Below are 17635 nucleotides of genomic sequence, written 5' to 3' on the forward strand. Positions count from 1 at the left end.
CTTCCCAGCCAACACAGTACCCTAGAAAAAGTGGGCACTGAGACATGTAAGCAAGTAACAGAGAAGGAGGGTGCAGACACATCTTAAGTTAGTCAGCTTTTGAACCGGCAGCTTGAATAGAATCATTCAACAAAGACTGTAATTTTGTTTCCTTTGACTGAGTTTGCAGTTTATAACCCTAGACAGGTATAAAATAAATATAGAGATAAGGAAATACTGGATGCAGAATTCTTTCTGGTAGGTTATATTGTATGGGATTTATAATGAGTCTTGAAATCTTTCTACTGCTTTATATGTGCTTTGTTTGCTTTTCTGTTTCATGATGTTGGAAAATGGGTAAGAGAACCCGACACACCACATTTACAAGATTGATTTATTAACGTACAATTCTCGTAATTGTGGAGAATAATTTTGTTCTTGTTAAATCTGCCATGACAGGAGTTTCAATTGCCTGTAAGAATTCAATATATTGACTTTGTGATTATATTTTCAAATGTCTAAGGAAGTGTGATTAATTAAAAAATAAAATAAGTAAATGTTTAAGAAGGATTTAATCTGTTAAACTTAAGTTAGTTGACATTAATCAAAGAGCCAGTAGAAATAATTTTTATAATTCTTTTGAACTGTTGGATTTATATAGAAGAAATGGATTTGTAGGTTGAGCTTGAAGGTTTAAGATAAACTAGGCTTTAAAAATTACAACTTCGTTATATTGCATGTTAGATATTGATTAAAAAAACCCACAATGAACTGTAATTAGTATTTTCAAGGTACAAAGGTTTACTTTCTGCAAATGAAGAGAAGAAATTGTAGCCACATTTTCATTAACCCTCTGAAGGATTGTTCCAAGTCTTGCCCCAAATTTGTTGTTATTGCCCTTATTAATTTCTGCCAACTTTTTGAGTAAAAAATGATATTTCATTATTGCTTTAACTTACATTTCTATGCTGCAGAGAGGTTGAACGTCTTTTTGTCTTGAACTAGACATTTATCATGGTCTCAGAATTTCTGCTGAAGCCTTATAGCTAAAATCAGTTGGTGTTTAGGAAGGTAAACTGGTGTAGTCACAGTAGAAAACTATATGGAGTGTCCTCAGAAAATTAAAAATAGAACTACCATATGATCCAGCAATTCCACTTTTGGAAACTTATTCGAAGAAAATGAAAACCCTAACTGGAAAAGATTTCCGTACCCCCATATTCATGCATCATTATTTATAATATCTATGATATGGAAACAACATATGTGTCCATAAGTGGATGAATAGATAAAATATTTGTATATATTATGTAAATTAATGTGTATTTATGTATATTAATCTGCGTATGTGTGTGCTGACTCTTTGTGACCGCATGGACTGTAGCCTGCCAGGCTCCTCTGTCCATGGGATTTTCCCAGGCAAGAATACTGGAGTGGGTTGCCATTTCCTACTCCAGGGGAACTTCCCAACCCAGGGATGGAACCCACATCTCTTTTGTCTCCTGCATCAGCAGGCAGATTCTTTACCAATGCGCCACCTGGGAAGCCTGTGTTAATGTATATGTAATTATATTGTTTAGCCATAAAAAATAATGAAATATTGCCATTTGTGACACCAAGGATGGAATTCGAAGGCTTTATGTGAAGTGAAAAAAGACAGAGAAAGACAAATACTGTACAATCTCACTTATACGTGGAATTCCCCTCCCCTCTCCAAACACACAAAGCTCATGGATACAGGGAACAGATTGGTGGTTGCCAGAGGCAGGAGGGTGCAGAGCTGGGCAAAATGAGTGAAAAAAGTCAAAAGGTACAAACTTCCAGTTTTAAAGTAGATAAGTCAAGGGGAGGTAATATACAGCATGGCTACTGTTGTTAATAATATGTGTATTTGACAGTTGCTAACAGAGGAAGTATTAAAAATTCTCATCACAAGAAAAAATTCTCTGTGTATGGGAAAGTCCTAGGACCTCCACTGTGCTCACTCATGCACTGGGTGAGTGAACCCCAGCACACAGCTGGCTCCAAAGCCAAGGCCGATCCTGTGGGCACTCCAGCTCAGGCCTTAGACTAAAATGCCCTCCTTGCAACAACATGGCAAATTCTTTCTTGAAGGGAGATCCAAACAGCACACTTCCATGGCTGCCACAGCAACCAGTGGGATTAAATTACATTTAAACTAGTGATGAAATATCCACTCCTTCTTTCCCTAGGGCAGACGATGCTGCATTCTACAGGACTCCATAGAGGGGTCTCCAGAAAGACTGAACCCTAAGTTGCCTATGGCAGTAACCAGCATGATAGTGCTTGATTTTCCCTCCTTCCTTTGACTCTCTGCTAGTCCCTCACTTCTGTCCCTGTGATCACTTGAGAAGCATACAAACCCTGGTCTCAAACTCTGCTTCTGTGGGAACCCAGGCTGAGAGGCTGTCTGACTGCATCTCCTAGTTCAAGAGTGCCCTCTTCTGTTGGTACTGTGGAGCTCAGGCTCTTGGACAAATGATAGGTGTGAGCGGCGTCACCGGGGCGTGCTTCTGATTTTATGATACTCTCAGTTTCTGAGGCCACTGAAATTCAGATATTTCCTCCTGCTTTCCTTTTACTATCAAGCCTCTAAACGATGTCTCCTCCTTCCAAATTACCCTCCTCTCCCCTAAAGAGCTTAAGGCTCCATACTTTCTCTGCTATTGTCATGCCATCATCATTTTCTTTTTAAATTTCATAAGGCATTATCATTATTACTGTACTATATAGTCAATATTGCTTAGATTTACTCAACTTTTACTGTTTTATTGTCTCATTATTCTTTCTCACGTATCAGGTATTTCTTCTGGAATAATTTTGCTTCTTTCTAAAGAATCCTCCAGATTTCTTTTTAGTGATAATCTTTGCTGGTCGACTCCTTTAGATTTTTGTTTGCTTAAAAGTTAATTTCGGAGAAGGCAATGGCACCCCACTCCAGCACTCTTGCCTGGAAAATCCCATGTACGGAGGAGCCTGGTGGGCTGCAGTCCATGGGTCGCTAAGAGTCTGACATGACTGAGTGACTTCACTTTCACTTTTCACTTTCATGCGCTGGAGAAGGAAATGGCAACCCACTCCAGTGTTCTTGCCTGGAGAATCCCAGGGGGAGCCTGATGGGCTGCCATCTATGGGGTCGCACAGAGTCGGACACTACTGAAGCGACTTAGCAGCTGCAGCAAAAGTTAATTTAGTTCATCTTTTTTTAATCTTTGTATCTGAAAAATATTTTTATTGTTATATAATTCTAGTTATTTTTCTCTCAGCAAATTGAAGATAGAACTCCATTATGTTCTGTTGTTTATTATTATCTTTGAGTAAACAGTTATCTGTTTAGCTGTCAATTTTTATAGCCTATTTCTCTTTTCTCTGCTTTGAAGATTTTTTCCTTTGGTGTTCTATAGTCTTCATGTGGATTATTTTAAGAAATATTTTTTATTCATTGGGCTGCATGGGGTCTTATTTGCAGCACTTGGCATCTTCGATCTTCACAGCAGAAGGTGATCATTTTGTTGTTGTTGCCACAGTAGCATGAGAACCCTTAGTTGTGGCACGAGAGATCCAGTTCCCTGACCAGGGATTGAACCCCGGCTCCCTGCATTGGAAGTGTGGAGTCTTAGTCACTGGACCACCAGGGAAATCCCATGGATTTATTTTTAAAAATGTATTTTATTTAATAAACATTTAGCCTTTTACTATGTATTAGATATTTTTAGGGCTTCCCTGGTGGCTCAGCTGGTAAAGATTCTGCCTGAAATGTTGGAGACCTAGGTTCGATCCCTGGGTTGGGAGGATCCCCTGGAGTAGGGCATGGCAACCCACTCCAGTATTCTTGCCTGGAGAATTCCATGAACAGAGGAGTCTGGCAGGCTACAATCCTTGGGGTTGCAGAATTGGACACAACTGAGTGACTAAGCACGGCACAGATATTTTTAAGCTTTTTGAATATTAACAAATTTAAATAAAAAAAAACACATATTAGGTAGGTATTATTAAGTGTCTCTTCATATGAGGAGACTGAGGCCCAGAGACATTAGGTAACTTCCCTAAGGTTACATAGCTAGTAAGTGGTAGATCTATGATTTCAACCAATGTACTATGAAGGATGACAAAGAGACAGACTAAAGGATCATTTCAAGTTTTCTGGTTTGGTTTGGGAATATAGTGGTGCTGAAAAGATCTAAAGGAAGGAAACGTGTTGTGATGATTAATTTTATATATCAACTATAGTGGGTGCTCAGATGCTTGTTCAAACACTGCTCCCAGTACAAAATCTGTACTAAGCTCAGTCGTGTCTGACTCTTTGTGACCCCATGAATCGCAGCACACCAAGCCTCCCTGTCCATCACCAACTCCCGGAGTTCACTCAGACTCACGTCCATCAAGTCAATGATGCCATCCAGCCATCTCATCCTCTGTCGTCCCCCTTCTCCTCCTGCCCCCAATCCCTCCCAGCATCAGAGTCTTTTCCAATGAGTCAACTCTTCGCAAAATATTGGAGTTTCAGCTTCAGCATCAGTCCTTCCAAAGAACACCAGGACTGATCTCCTTTAGGACGGACTGGTTGGATCTCCTTGCAGTCTAAGGGACTCTCAAGAGTCTTCTCCAACACCACAATTCAAAAGCATCAATTCTTCAGCGCTCAGCTTTCTTCACAGTCCAACTTTCACATCCATACATGACCACTGGAAAAACCATAGCCTTGACTAGACGGACCTTAGTTGGCAAAGTAATGCCTCTGCTTTTGAATATGCTATCTAGGTTGGTCATAACTTTCCTTCCAAAGAGTAAGCATCTTTTAATTTCATGGCTGCAGTCACCATCTGCAGTGATTTTGGAGCCCCCCAAAATAAAGTCTGACACTGTTTCCACTGTTTCCCCATCTATTTCCCATGAAGTGATGGGACCAGATGCCATGATCTTCATTTCCTGAATGTTGAGCTTTAAGCCAACTTTTTCACTCTCCACTTTCACTTTCATCAAGAGGCTTTTGAATTCCTCTTCACTTTCTGCCATAAGGGTGGTGTCATCTGCATATCTCAGGTTATTGATATTTCTCCTGGCAATCTTGATTCCAGCTTGTGCTTCTTCCAGCCCAGCGTTTCTCATGATGTACTCTGCATAGAAGTTAAATAAGCAGGGTGACAATATACAGACTTGACGTACTCCTTTTCCTATTTGGAACCAGTTTGTTGTTCCATGTCCAGTTCTAACTGTTGCTTCCTGACCTGCATACAGGTTTCTCAAGAGGCAGGTCAGGTGCTCTGGTATTCCCATCTCTTTCAGAATTTTCCACAGTTGATTGTGATCCACACAGTCAAAGGCTTTGGCATAGTCAATAAAACAGAAATAGATGTTTTTTTCTGGAACTCTCTTGCTTTTTCCATGATCCAGAGGATGTTGGCAATTTGATCTCTGGTTGCTCTGCCTTTTCTAAAACCAGCTTGAACATCAGGAAGTTCACGGTTCACATATTGCTGAAGCCTGGCTTGGAGAATTTTGAGCATTACTTTACTAGCGTGTGAGATGAGTGCAATTGTGTGGTAGTTTGAGCATTCTTTGGCATTGCCTTTCTTTGGGATTGGAATGAAAAGTGACCTTTTCCAGTCCTGTGGCCACTGCTGAGTTTTCCAAATTTGCTGGCATAGTGAGTGCAGCACTTTCACAGCATCATCTTTCAGGATTTGGAGTAGCTCAACTGGAATTCCATCACCTCCACTAGCTTTGTTCATAGTAATGCTTCCTAAGCCCCACTTGACTTCACATTCCAGAATGTCTAGCTCTAGCTGAGTAACCACACCATCATGATTATCTGGGTCATGAAGATCTTGTTTGTATAGTTCTTCTGTGTATTTTTGCCACCTCTTCTTAATATCTTCTGCTTCTGTTAGGTCCATACCATTTCTGTCCTTTATTGAGCCCATCTTTGCATGAAATATTCCCTTGGTATCTCTAATTTTCTTGAAGAGATCTCTAGTCTTTCCCATTCAATTATTTTCCTCTATTTCTTTGCACTAATCATGAGGAAGGCTTTCTTATCTCTCCTTGATATTCTTTGGAACTCGGCATTCAAATGGGTATATCTTTCCTTTTCTCCTTTGCCTTTAGCTTCTCTTCTTTTTTCAGTTATTTGTATGGCCTCCTCAGGCAACCATTTTGCCTTTTTGCATTTCTTTTTCTTGGGGATGGTCTTGATCCCTGTTTCCTGTACAATGTCATGAACCTCCATCCATAGTTCATCAGGTGCTCTATCAGATCTAATTCCTTGAATCTATTTCTCACTTCTACTGTATAATCATAAGGGATTTGATTTAGGTCATACTTGAATGATATAGTGGTTTTCCCTACTTTCTTCAACTGAAGTCTGAATGTGACAATAAGGAGTTCATGATCTGAGCTGCAGTCAGCTCCTGGTCTTGTTTTTGCTGACTGTAGAGAGCTTCTCCATCTTTGGCTGCAAAGAATATAATCAATCTGATTTTGGTGTTGACCATCTGGTGATGTCCATGTGTAGAGTCTTCTCTTGTGTTGTTGGAAGAGATTGTTTGCTATGACCAGTGTGTTCTCTTGGCATAATTCTATTAGCCTTTGCCTTGCTTCGTTTTGTACTCCAGGGCCAAATTTGCCTGTTACTCCACATGTTTCTTGACTTCCTACTTTTGCATTCCAGTCACTTATAATGAAAAGGACATCTTTTTTGGGTGTTAGTTCTAAAAGGTCTTGTAGGTCTTCATAGAACCATTGAACTCTAGCTACTTCAGCATTACTGGTCAGGGCATAGACTTGGATTACTGTGATATTGAATGGTTTGCCTTGGAAATGAAGAGAGATCATTCTGTTTTTGAGATTGCATCCAAGTACTGCATTTCAGACTTTTTGGTTTAGTATGATGGCTACTCCATTTCTTCTAAGGTATTCTTGCCCACAGTAGTAGATATAATGGTCATCTGAGTTAAATTCACCCATTCCAGTCCATTTTAGTTCACTGATTCCTACAATGTCAGTGTTCACTCCTGCCATCTCCTGTTTGAAAGGTTAGTACAGTTCCAGTTCTACATGGGATGATTATCTCATGTGAGGTGGAACTATGACCTTCTTATTGTCTTTATTTGGAGATTAAATATAGTTGAAGACAATGTGATAGGTGCTAAGTTACTGAGGGTGACCTTGTGGAACTTGCTTAATTTTTTGTGTCAACTTGACTGAGCCATGGGGTGGCCAGATATTGGTCAGACATTATTCTGGTGTTCTGTGAAGGTGTTTTTGAATAAGCTTAACATTTAAGCTGATGGACAGAGTAAAGTGGGTTGCCCTCACTATTGTGAATGGGCCTCATCCAATCAGTGGAAGGCCTGAATAGAATGGAAAAGACTGACCCTCCTCTAAATAAGAGAGGGTTGGGAATGCGGTACAGAGATTCAGAGATGACCACGGTGAATCTGTGTGTCTATTTCTAGTGACATTTATGAAGCCACCAGTCAAAAGCACAAGCCTGAAACGTAGGAGCTTTTGCTAAAGATTCAGATTTAGGAGCGGTCAGCATAGTTCTCAGAGAACCATGCAAGTGTACATAACTGTTCATGCAAAGCAGGGCACTTAGAAAATACAGTTCTTCACCAGAGTTCTTCTCAGTGTGTGGACCATAGGCCTTGTCTCACAAACATCTAAGGTACTAGTTAGAAAAGCACATTCATGGATTCCCTCCAAAATAACTGAGGTAAAGCCTCAGGAAGAGCCCAGGAGTCCTCATATTTAACAAGCATCCAAGTGATTTTGTGCACACCTGTCAGAACATCTGCTCAGGGAGAAAGCAGACCGACTTCTAGAGAGAGAGCTTCGTTACTCCCAGAGTGACAGGTGGCTCCTGGGCCAGTAGATGGCACCAAACCCACATGAAATCTTCAGTTTCTTGCATAATCCCTCAGCCAGAGTATAAAAGGATTTACTTGGAAAAGACCCCTCTGGATTCTTTAGCAGAAGTTCTGTAAGGATTTCTGCCAGCCCGTTCCTACAGTGAAAGAAAGACAAAGACTAAAATATGTACACTGACACTGTGGACACTGTGTCCCCAGAAAGGTCTGCCCCAAAGAGCCTGGGATGATTGGCAGGGAGCAGGGAGAAGCCTTTGATTGACTTACTTCAGCCACACTTATTCCATCACCCGGGCCTGGGCAGGGGCGGGGAGGTTTACTGGGGGAGCTCTGCTCAGACCCAGTGAGCGGCAGAGTGGTGGAGAGCCGGGGGCCTGCCCCCTCCCACCTGCGTGTCCATGTGCCCCCAGCACAGGCCAAGCTTCCAGTTTCAGGGTTAGACACAGGGCCTGGCTTGCCCTCCAGAACCAGGGGACCCTGGACTGTTTCCCTCAGAAGCAATGCCTCCATCCGTATTAGAGGAGTGTTACAGGAGGGGGCCTGGGAAGGAAATATGAGACCTGGGGGGCCACGGGGTATGTGAAGAGGGAAGATGAGAGTACTACAAGCTATTGCTGTTCACTCACTCAGTCCTGTTTGACTCTTTGTGACCCCACGGACTGAAGCATGCCAGGCTTCCCTGTCCTTCACCACCTCCTGGAGCTTGCTCAAACTCACATCCATTGAGTCGGTGATGCCATCCAACCATCTCATCCTCTGTCATCTCCTTCTCCTGCCTTCAATCTTTCCCAGCATCAGGGTCTTTTCCAATGAGCTGGAAGAGGAGAAAACCACAGCTGAGAAGAGGGTGAAAACAGGGAGAGTCCCGTCAGGGACTCCTGAGAGGGAAGATACACTTGGACAGGGTGACCGAAGAGGGTTCAGGAGGGAGCAGGGTACACGGGAAGGGCAGGGCTATGGAAAACCAATGAGAGATGCTGATTGTAGCAGTGCTGGTGACAGTGGGGAAAGAGCCACTATCATCCCAGGGCCAAGGTCAAGTGCAAGGGCAGTGACTGAAATCTAGAAGGACAGCTGGAGTTGTAGGAGAGAGCCGGGACTGGGGAGGCCCTAGGGGGGAATGCCCCCACCTTGCCTTACTAGGGTCTCCACTGCCTGCTGCCTCCCATCTCTCTTCCTTGAATCTCCGTGCAGGCTTCCCTTTGCACAGAGGGCAGGGAAGCCTTTGATGCTGGTGCCAAGTTCAGCCAAGGCAGAGGGCAGAGAGGAGAAGGCAGAACAGGGATCCTGGAGGAACAAGAAGAGGCTACCAGCATAAGAGGCTGGGACCAAGAAAGATACACTCTGGTGGTCAGCCTTTCACAACTTCATCATGATGTCAGGGGCAAGTGCTGGATTTGGGGAGACACAGGGACATGTGCTGGCCCTAAAACTTACTCTACTATAGACACCTTGGGCAGGTTCCTTAATGCTCAGCGTGGAACAGTGGGAATGACCATGTACATCTTCTAGGTTTTGTGTAGATCTGGAGAGATAACATGGGGCCAAGGGGAGATGTGGGGATCCGGGCAAGGATCTCCCCTTGCCATGTCTTCACTATATGCCCAGGAATCAAGAGGATTGGCTAGAGACTTCTATTCCATGACCGTGCCTAGTGGCTCACAGCTGAATCAGACTCGTCTTCAGCCTGGCCATTAGGTCCCTGGACAAGTGCAAGGGCTGTCCTGCTATAGTCTCTGGACCAAGGACAGCAACAGAGACCAAGAGGCAACAGCTCCAGGCCTGGTCAGACTGGGCTGCACCCATTCACCCCAACCCGTGTTTTCTACCCACAGTCCAGGGGCCTGGTTCTACTTTTCAGAGACAGAGAGCCTTGATGCTTCCACAGTCATCTGCATGGCTGTCTGTCCATCCTCCCTTCCTCTGGTGCCCTCTCAGCCCTCAGTCCTGCCCCTCTGCTTCTCAGGACCCCAGGGAGCAGTCGCAAGTCCAGAGAGGCCGGGCAGTGCTCCTGGAGACCTGGGCTGAGTGTGGGGATCAGCTCCTGTGATAAGGGGACATGGCTGTGACCCCAGGGTCAAGGGAATGACCATTTACCATGACCAGAGGTTGGACTGGATTGGCTCTGAGGCTGGGTAGTACTGTTGAAGGAAGGACTCGGGTCCTGCACACAGATGGGGAGGAAGCCATGTCCCCCGCATAAGGCCCAGCACCAGCCCATGTTTTTACAAGCAGCCCACCTCCCATCAGGTTCAGTGTGCTTCCTCCGACACATACTACACATCCCCTCACTTCCACCGCTGGCCCAGAGAGGACCACACAGGACCGTGAGGAGAGGGGAGAGAACTGCCAGAGAACCAGAAGCCTGAAACATGACCCCATAGTATCTCCAAATGTGGCCATGCAGTTGGAGCTTTCTTGTTAAAAAGAACCAATGAATAATGTATAAAGTGCCCTTTCATGACCCCATTCTGGCATGTATCCATTTCTTAAAAATACAACAGAAACTTCAAGAAACAGAAGTAGTTGGGGCCTTTCTTGGTTGTGGGAGGTCCTGCTCCAGAGGGTCACAGAGGATTTGAAACAAAGCAGGTGCTTATGTAGGTGACTTCCAGCGCGCATCCCCCGCTCCACCCCTCTGAGGGAGCCCCTTGAGTTAGGAGACACCCACGAAATAGATTCTGGTCCACCCACGAAGCAGAGGTGGAGAGGGCTTGGGCCTGCCGGGGGCTTCCTCCACGTGGGTGGCTGGCTCTTCCCCAACACAGGGCCTCAGTGGAGGTCCACCCAAGAGGCTGAGCCTTGCAGCCCAGCTTCTCCACTGCCAAGACACACACACACATATACATACACTCCAGGGGATGCTGCAGAATCTTCTCCATACACCAACTCCTAGGCTGGGTGCAGAGTCACCAGGGGCATCAGAGCCTCAGAGTCTCAGAAACACACACTAAGCTAGCGAAAACCTTTAACTTTGGATTCCAACCTCCAGAAGGAGAAGGCTCTGCAGGCAAAAGCGGCCGCTAAGGATTACAGATGTGTTCAGGGAACACAGAAAGGTCAGGCTGCTTTTTAACTTGCTACTAGCACAGGCACTGGCACTCTGGGATGGGGAGTGGCCGTGATAACAATACAAGAGCCAGCACTGACTTCTGGCCAGGAACCAGAAGTTATCAGACAACGCAAACTGTGGATATCGCTTTTCTTGCTCCACAGATAAGGAAACGGAGGGTTGACAGAGGTGGGGTAACTTGCTGGCTCACAAGGGAGTAAGGGATGGAAGATTCCAGAATCAGATTTGTCTCCCCAGCTTTTTTAACACCAGGGTTTCATGTCCCTACTCCTGGAGGATAAGGAGAGGGAGAGAGGTAAAGGAGGGCCTAGCAGCAGGCCCCAAAATAGGCCAAAGTGGCTAAGAAGTAGCGTTACTGAGAGTCTAAATCTGAGCTCCCTCCTCAATTTTAAAATCCAGTCTCTCGAAAGCTCCATCAGACACTATCTCTTCTTAGCTGCAAGTTTTCTCTCTCTTGCTTCCTGCCCTTCTCTTGTGTTCATCTGCCATGTGATACCATGTCTTGAGCTCTGCTCCAGGCCTGCTTATTGTTATTTTGAGTCGCTCAGCAGTGTCTGACTCTTTGTGACCCACCCCCCTCCACCATGGATTAAGCATGCCAGTCTTCCCTGTCCTTCACCGTCTCCTGGAGTTTGCTCAAGCTCATGTCCATTGAGTTGACGATACCATCCAACCATCTCATCCTCTATAATCCCCTTCTCTTCCTGCCTTCAATTTTTCCCAGCATCAGGGTCTTTTCCAACAAGTCAGATCTTCACATTGAGAGGGTAACAGGCAGGAAGGCCAGGGGTCTCCAAATGGAGGAAATAGCCTGCAAGTGTCAGACATTTTCATCTCTCTTAAGGGGCAGGAGGAAACAAACTAGCAATATTTTTTCCTTCTCTATACAAATTTAAAGGGAGGTTTCTCTTAAAATACTGTGTTGCCATAATGACACCTGGTTTCACCTGAAGTTAGCTATTCTTGAGCCTAGAGATAACCAATGCCTTTTTCTTATGGAAATGTCAGTCTTAAGCTATGCTAATGTACTATGCCTTTACCCCAAACTCTGTCTCCAAGTCGGTTCTGCCTCTTGGTCCAGAACCTACTTGACAAACCAGTATGTTATACTCAGATATTGTTCCCCTAATCTATGTAAATGAAACCATTTGTATGGTGGTCTGCCCTTCTTCAAGATTCAAGTTAATCATTCTATGGCCCAGGATAAACCATTTGGTGCCAAGATTATCCCAAAATGCATCTTATGGGTGAGGGCCTGGTGCCATTCTGAATTTTAAGACATTCCTTTCTTTCATTAACAGACTGCTAGTGACTATATAACATCCAGCTGAAGACTAGCAGGTGGGTACTCTTTCTGCCCCCTTCTGATGCCTATGTCAGAAGCTTTCTCTATCTCCTTTATACTTTAATAAAACTTTATTACACAAAAGCTCTGAGCGATCAAGCCTCGTCTCTGGCCCCAGATTGAATTCTTCTCCTCCGGCGGCCAAGAATCCTGGTATATTCGCATGATTAAACAACAACCCTTCATCTTGGGGGCTCGTCCGGGATCCTTCAGGACAAGGTAAGGATGGTTGGAGCTTTAGTTCTTTGTTCTCTTAGCGAACACGTTTTCTGCCGTGCTTTACTAACTACGGTGTGCTTGTGTGAATGAATGACATGCCCTGTGTGAAGCAAGTAAAGAGCTCTGCTCTGCGGTTCCATGGTGATCTCATACGGCTTATGGCAGAAACCTGTCGGGGCGTTATACCGACCTGCCAATGCCAAGAGGCATCCAATGTCTCCTTCGGGAACCGACCAGAAATGGGCAAAGCGTGTGGACCGAACTCTCCTTTCTCGGTCAAACTTTTCGGTCTCTTTGACCATTTCATAACGCCTTGGGAATTAGAAGTACTAACCTAATCTATCGGATCATAGACTTTCAAGGGACTTGTGATCTATACTGTTACTGTGTACTGTGGCTTAGGTCCCAAACTTGGATTCATAGTCAAGAAAGTGTCTAGCCTCGCTAGGAATCGAAAGTTTGGAAGCTAGATGGAGCTCTAGCTCCCAGAACATCTCTGAGGTTAAGGGTTACTCAGATTGGGACTGCAATGGGTTTTTTCCTTTGGTAATGCCAGCTCTTAGTGGATCAGAGGAGGCTGTTATACTGGTGTGGTGATGCTTGGAAAGAACATCTCAGCTTTATGTTCGCGTCGGTCTTATTGTGGTCAAGAAATACTCAGGGTCGTGCACAGGCACTCAGGTGACGAATGTTTCCCTGGTAGTCTTAGCTTGGGAGGCATTCCGGAAGGTTACTCTGATTCACCCCGGGTGACATCAGAGGCAAGCAAGGTTAAGGGTGAAGAGCTGGACGTCAAGTAGGGATGCTATCAAGTCTACCCCTGGTACATCCCCACCCCATCTCGGTGGTAAAACCGGGAGGGACGAGTACGGCGCCTGCGTCGGTAAGGGACAAACTAAGTCCGACCAAGAAGGAAAAGCTTTTGGTGTAATGTCTGTCTACACCCCCATCTAGAGCAGGGAGGGACGCCTCCGGTAGAAAAAATGGCGCTGGTCGCTTTTTTTCTCTCTTACAGATGGGAGCTAACAATTCCAGCCTCACTCCTTTGAACTGTATCCTGAAAAACTGGGAGAGATTTGATCCCCAGGGCTTAAAGAAGACACACCTGGTCTTCCTATGTGATACTGCATGGCCACGGTATCCATTGGAGGAGGGCGAACGGTGGCCAGTTGGAGGGTCTCTTAAGTATAATACTGTTCTACAATTAGACCGGTTCTGTAAAGAACAAGGAAAATGGGTAGAAGTAGCGTATGTGTTGCCCTTTTTCTCTCTGCGAAATATGCCAGACTTATGTCCTAAGGGTATAGATTTGGGTGTGAAACCTTCAGCTCCCCCCTATCCTCTTACTTTGCCCCCATACCGGGGACTCCAAACTGGGATTCAAACTGCCCACATGGAGGTCCAAACAACTCCTGTCTCAGTATGACCTCAGACTACTCTGGTTTCAGTAGAAACTCAGACCATCGAAGTAAGAGATGAGATGGAGGACAGGAGACAAAGAGAAGAGGAAAAACAGGTTTCTCCAATCTATCCCTGGGATCATATGCGCAGAGCAGCCAGAGAGACTGAGGAACAGCCACACAAGCTGTTGCCTCTTTATGAAACACCCACTGGGAGAAATAATCAGTCCGTGAGAGTTAATAAGCCTTTTTCTTATCAAGAAATACAAAGAATCAAGGAGGATCTGGGAGACTATTTAGAGGACCCAGAAAAATATATCAGAGCTTTTAAAGGTGTTACTTTGCTTTATGACCTCACTTGGAAGGATGTGATGTATATCTTGGGACAAACGCTGACTCCTGAGTCAAAGACTCGAGTTTTGGGAAAAGCGGTTGCTTATGGAGGTGAGTGCCTTGGTAATGAATCAGTAGGGAAGAGGGAGAACGAGATAGCGGCCCTCCCCACTGGGAATCAGGCAGTCCCAACTATAGAACCAGACTGGGACTACAACACAGCTAAAGGAAGATGGGATCAGAGTCATTTTGTTAGATGTATTCTTGAGGGACTTAGGCTGGCGCGTTCTAAGCCTTTAAACTATGGCAAATTGACATATAGAACAGGAAGAGAAAGAAGCTCCTGGTAAATTCCTAGATAGACTGAGAGAAGGCCTTCGCAGATTCACTGAGATTGATCCTGAAAGTGAAGAGGGAAAAGTGATCTTAAAGGATAGATTTCTCACTCAGTCGGCTCCAGATATCCTCCGTAAGCTATTAAAACAGGCGTATGGACCAAATCAGTCTTTAGATACTCTGTTACAACTGGCTCAGACAGTCTATTATGGTAGGGAATATGAGGAAAAGAAAGGCAAAAAAAGACAAAGGAAAAGGCGGAAGCCTTCACCATGGCTATGAAAAACATTCTTAAACAGCCTGAGAAAAATGCCCAGAGGGGCCCAGGTGAAAAGGGATGGGCTTGCTACTACTGTGGAAAGGAGGGGCACCTCAAGCGGGATTGCCCTCAGGCATCTAAGCCGCCCCCGGCTCCATGTCCGGTCTGCAAAGGACCACACTGGAAGAGAGACTGCCCCCAGAGGATTAGGTCTCCCGGGTCGGACTCTCAAGACAATCAGGACTGAAGGTGCCTGGGGGTCCCCACACAAGCTCCCGCCCTAATTGCACCTGAGGAACCCCGGGTGTTAATAGTTGTGGGGGGCCAATCCGTCGATTTCCTTTTAGATACTGGGACAACTTATTCTGTGCTTACTGAAGCCCCTGGCCCACTTTCTTCCTGATAACGCTTCCGTAATGGGACTGTCTGGATGAGCCAAAAGGTATTATTTCAGTTATTCTTTATCTTGCAACTGGGATTCTGTGCTGTTTTCACACGAGTTTCTGATTGTGCCAGAATCTCCCTCACCCCTTTTGGGAAGGGATATACTGAGCAAGGTCCATGCCTCTGTTTTCATGAATATGGAGCCCTCCCTTTCTCTCCCTTTAGTTGAACAAAATGTAAATCCTAGAGTATGGGCTGATAGAAAATCTGTGGGTTGAGCACAAAATGCTATTCCTGTAGTTGTTAAGCTCAAAGACCCACACGTATTTCCACATAAGAAGCAATATCCACTGAAACCTGAAGTTAAGGAAGGGTTAAAACCCATCATCGAAAATTTAAAGGAGTAGGGACTATTAATTCCCTGTAACAGTCCTTGCAACACTCCTATTTTGGGTATAAAGAAATCAAATGGTAAATGGAGACTAGTTCAAGATTTACGAATAATAAATGAGGCTGTAGTTCCTTTACACCCCGTGGTGCCTAATCCTTATTCTCTATTGTCTGAAATTCCTGAACGGGCCAAATATTTCTCAGTAATTTATTTAAAGGATGCCTTCTATTCAGTGCCTTTGGCGGAAGAAAGTCAATTCCTATTTGCCTTTGAAGACCCTACGCAGCCAGCTTCTCAGTTAACCTGGACAGTTTGCCCCAGGGATTTCTGACAGTCCTCACTTATTCAGACAAAGTTTGTCACGGGATCTACAAAACTTTAATAGCTCCGAAACAGTGGTGTTACAATATGTAGATGATATTTTGCTCTGTGCTGAGACAGAGGAAGCTTGTTCGCGAGCCTCAGAAGATTTCTTAAACTTTCTGGCAGACTGTGGTTACAAGATATCAAGAGAAAAGGCTCAGCTTTGTCAACAATCGGTTAGATATCTGGGCCTAATCATATCAGAAGGGACTAGGGCCATAGGCCCTGAGAGAATTAAACCTATACTAAATCACCCCCTACCTATGACTTTAAGACAATTGAGAGGATTTTTGGGAATCACAGGTTACTGTCGCATTTGGATTCCGGGTTATGGGGAACTTGCCTGGCCTTTATATAAACTTATAGCTGAAACTCAGCAGGCCCAAACAGACAAACTGGTTTGGTCTCCAGAAACTCAAAAGGCTTTTAAGGTTCTTCAGACTGCTCTCCTGCAAGCTCCAGCTCTGAGCTTGCCCACAGGGTCAGAATTTAATTTGTTTGTCACTGAAAGAAAAGGTGTGGCATTGGGAGTTTTGACACAACCCCAAGGGCCTCATCAGCAACCTATTGCTTATCTAAGCAGAGAATTAGATGTAGTTTCACGTGGGTGGCCCCACTGCCTAAGAGTAATTGGGGCAGCGGCTTTATTAGCACCTGAAGCTTTAAAAATAATAAATGGATGAAACCTTACTGTACTGACTTCTCATGATGTGAGTGGAATCTTAAATTCTAAGGTTAATATTTGGATGACAGACAGTAGGCTTCTTAAGTATCAGTCATTGTTGTTAGAAGGACCAGTAACTAAGCTTAAAGTTTGTGGAAATTTAAATCCTGCCACTTTCCTTCATGAGAAGGAAAATGAAACACCTGATCACGATTGTTCTCAATTCCTAACTTTGAACTATGCAGCTCGGGAGGATCTAAAGGATACCCCATTAGACAATCCTGACATGGAAATATTTACAGATGGCAGTTCTTTTGTTCAGGATGGAAAGCGTAAAGCAGGTTACGCCGTGGTGACTGCTGAACAGGTTTTGGAAGCAAAATCTCTCCCCCAGGGAACTAGTGCTCAGTTAGCGGAGCTTGTGGTCCTGACCCGAGCTCTAGAGTTAAGCAACGGGTAGCGGGTAAATATCTATACAGATTCTAAGTATGCTTATTTGACTTTACATGCTCATGCTGCAATATGGAAAGAGAGACACTTTAAAACAGCAACAGGAGAACCTATTAAGCATTTCAGAGAGATCGAGAGACTTTTAACTGCTATATATTGTCCTAAAGAAGTAGCTGTTATGCACTGCAAAGGGTACAGCAGGGATGGGAGTAAAATAGTGGAAGATAATCATCTGGCTGACTGTCAAGCCAAAAAAGCGGCACTTTACGAAACCCCTTCACTACAGACGCCTTTGATCTGGACAGGTCCTGTGGAACAGGAAAGACCACAATATACTGAGGAAGAATTAAAAAAATATGAGAAACGAGGAACAAAGATTACTGATAAAGGATGGTTACAGTCCGAAGATGGACGATTAATAATTCCTGAAAAGGCTCAGTGGAAAATTCTTAAGGGTTTACATCAGAGTTTTCATTTGGGTGCTGAGAGTACTTACCAAATGGTTTCTCATTTGTTTGAAGGTAAAAATGCAATGAAAACTTTAAAG

The sequence above is a fragment of the Bos indicus x Bos taurus genome, chromosome 3, assembly GCF_003369695.1.
Source record: "Bos indicus x Bos taurus breed Angus x Brahman F1 hybrid chromosome 3, Bos_hybrid_MaternalHap_v2.0, whole genome shotgun sequence".
In the NCBI taxonomy this organism is placed as follows: domain Eukaryota; kingdom Metazoa; phylum Chordata; class Mammalia; order Artiodactyla; family Bovidae; genus Bos; species Bos indicus x Bos taurus.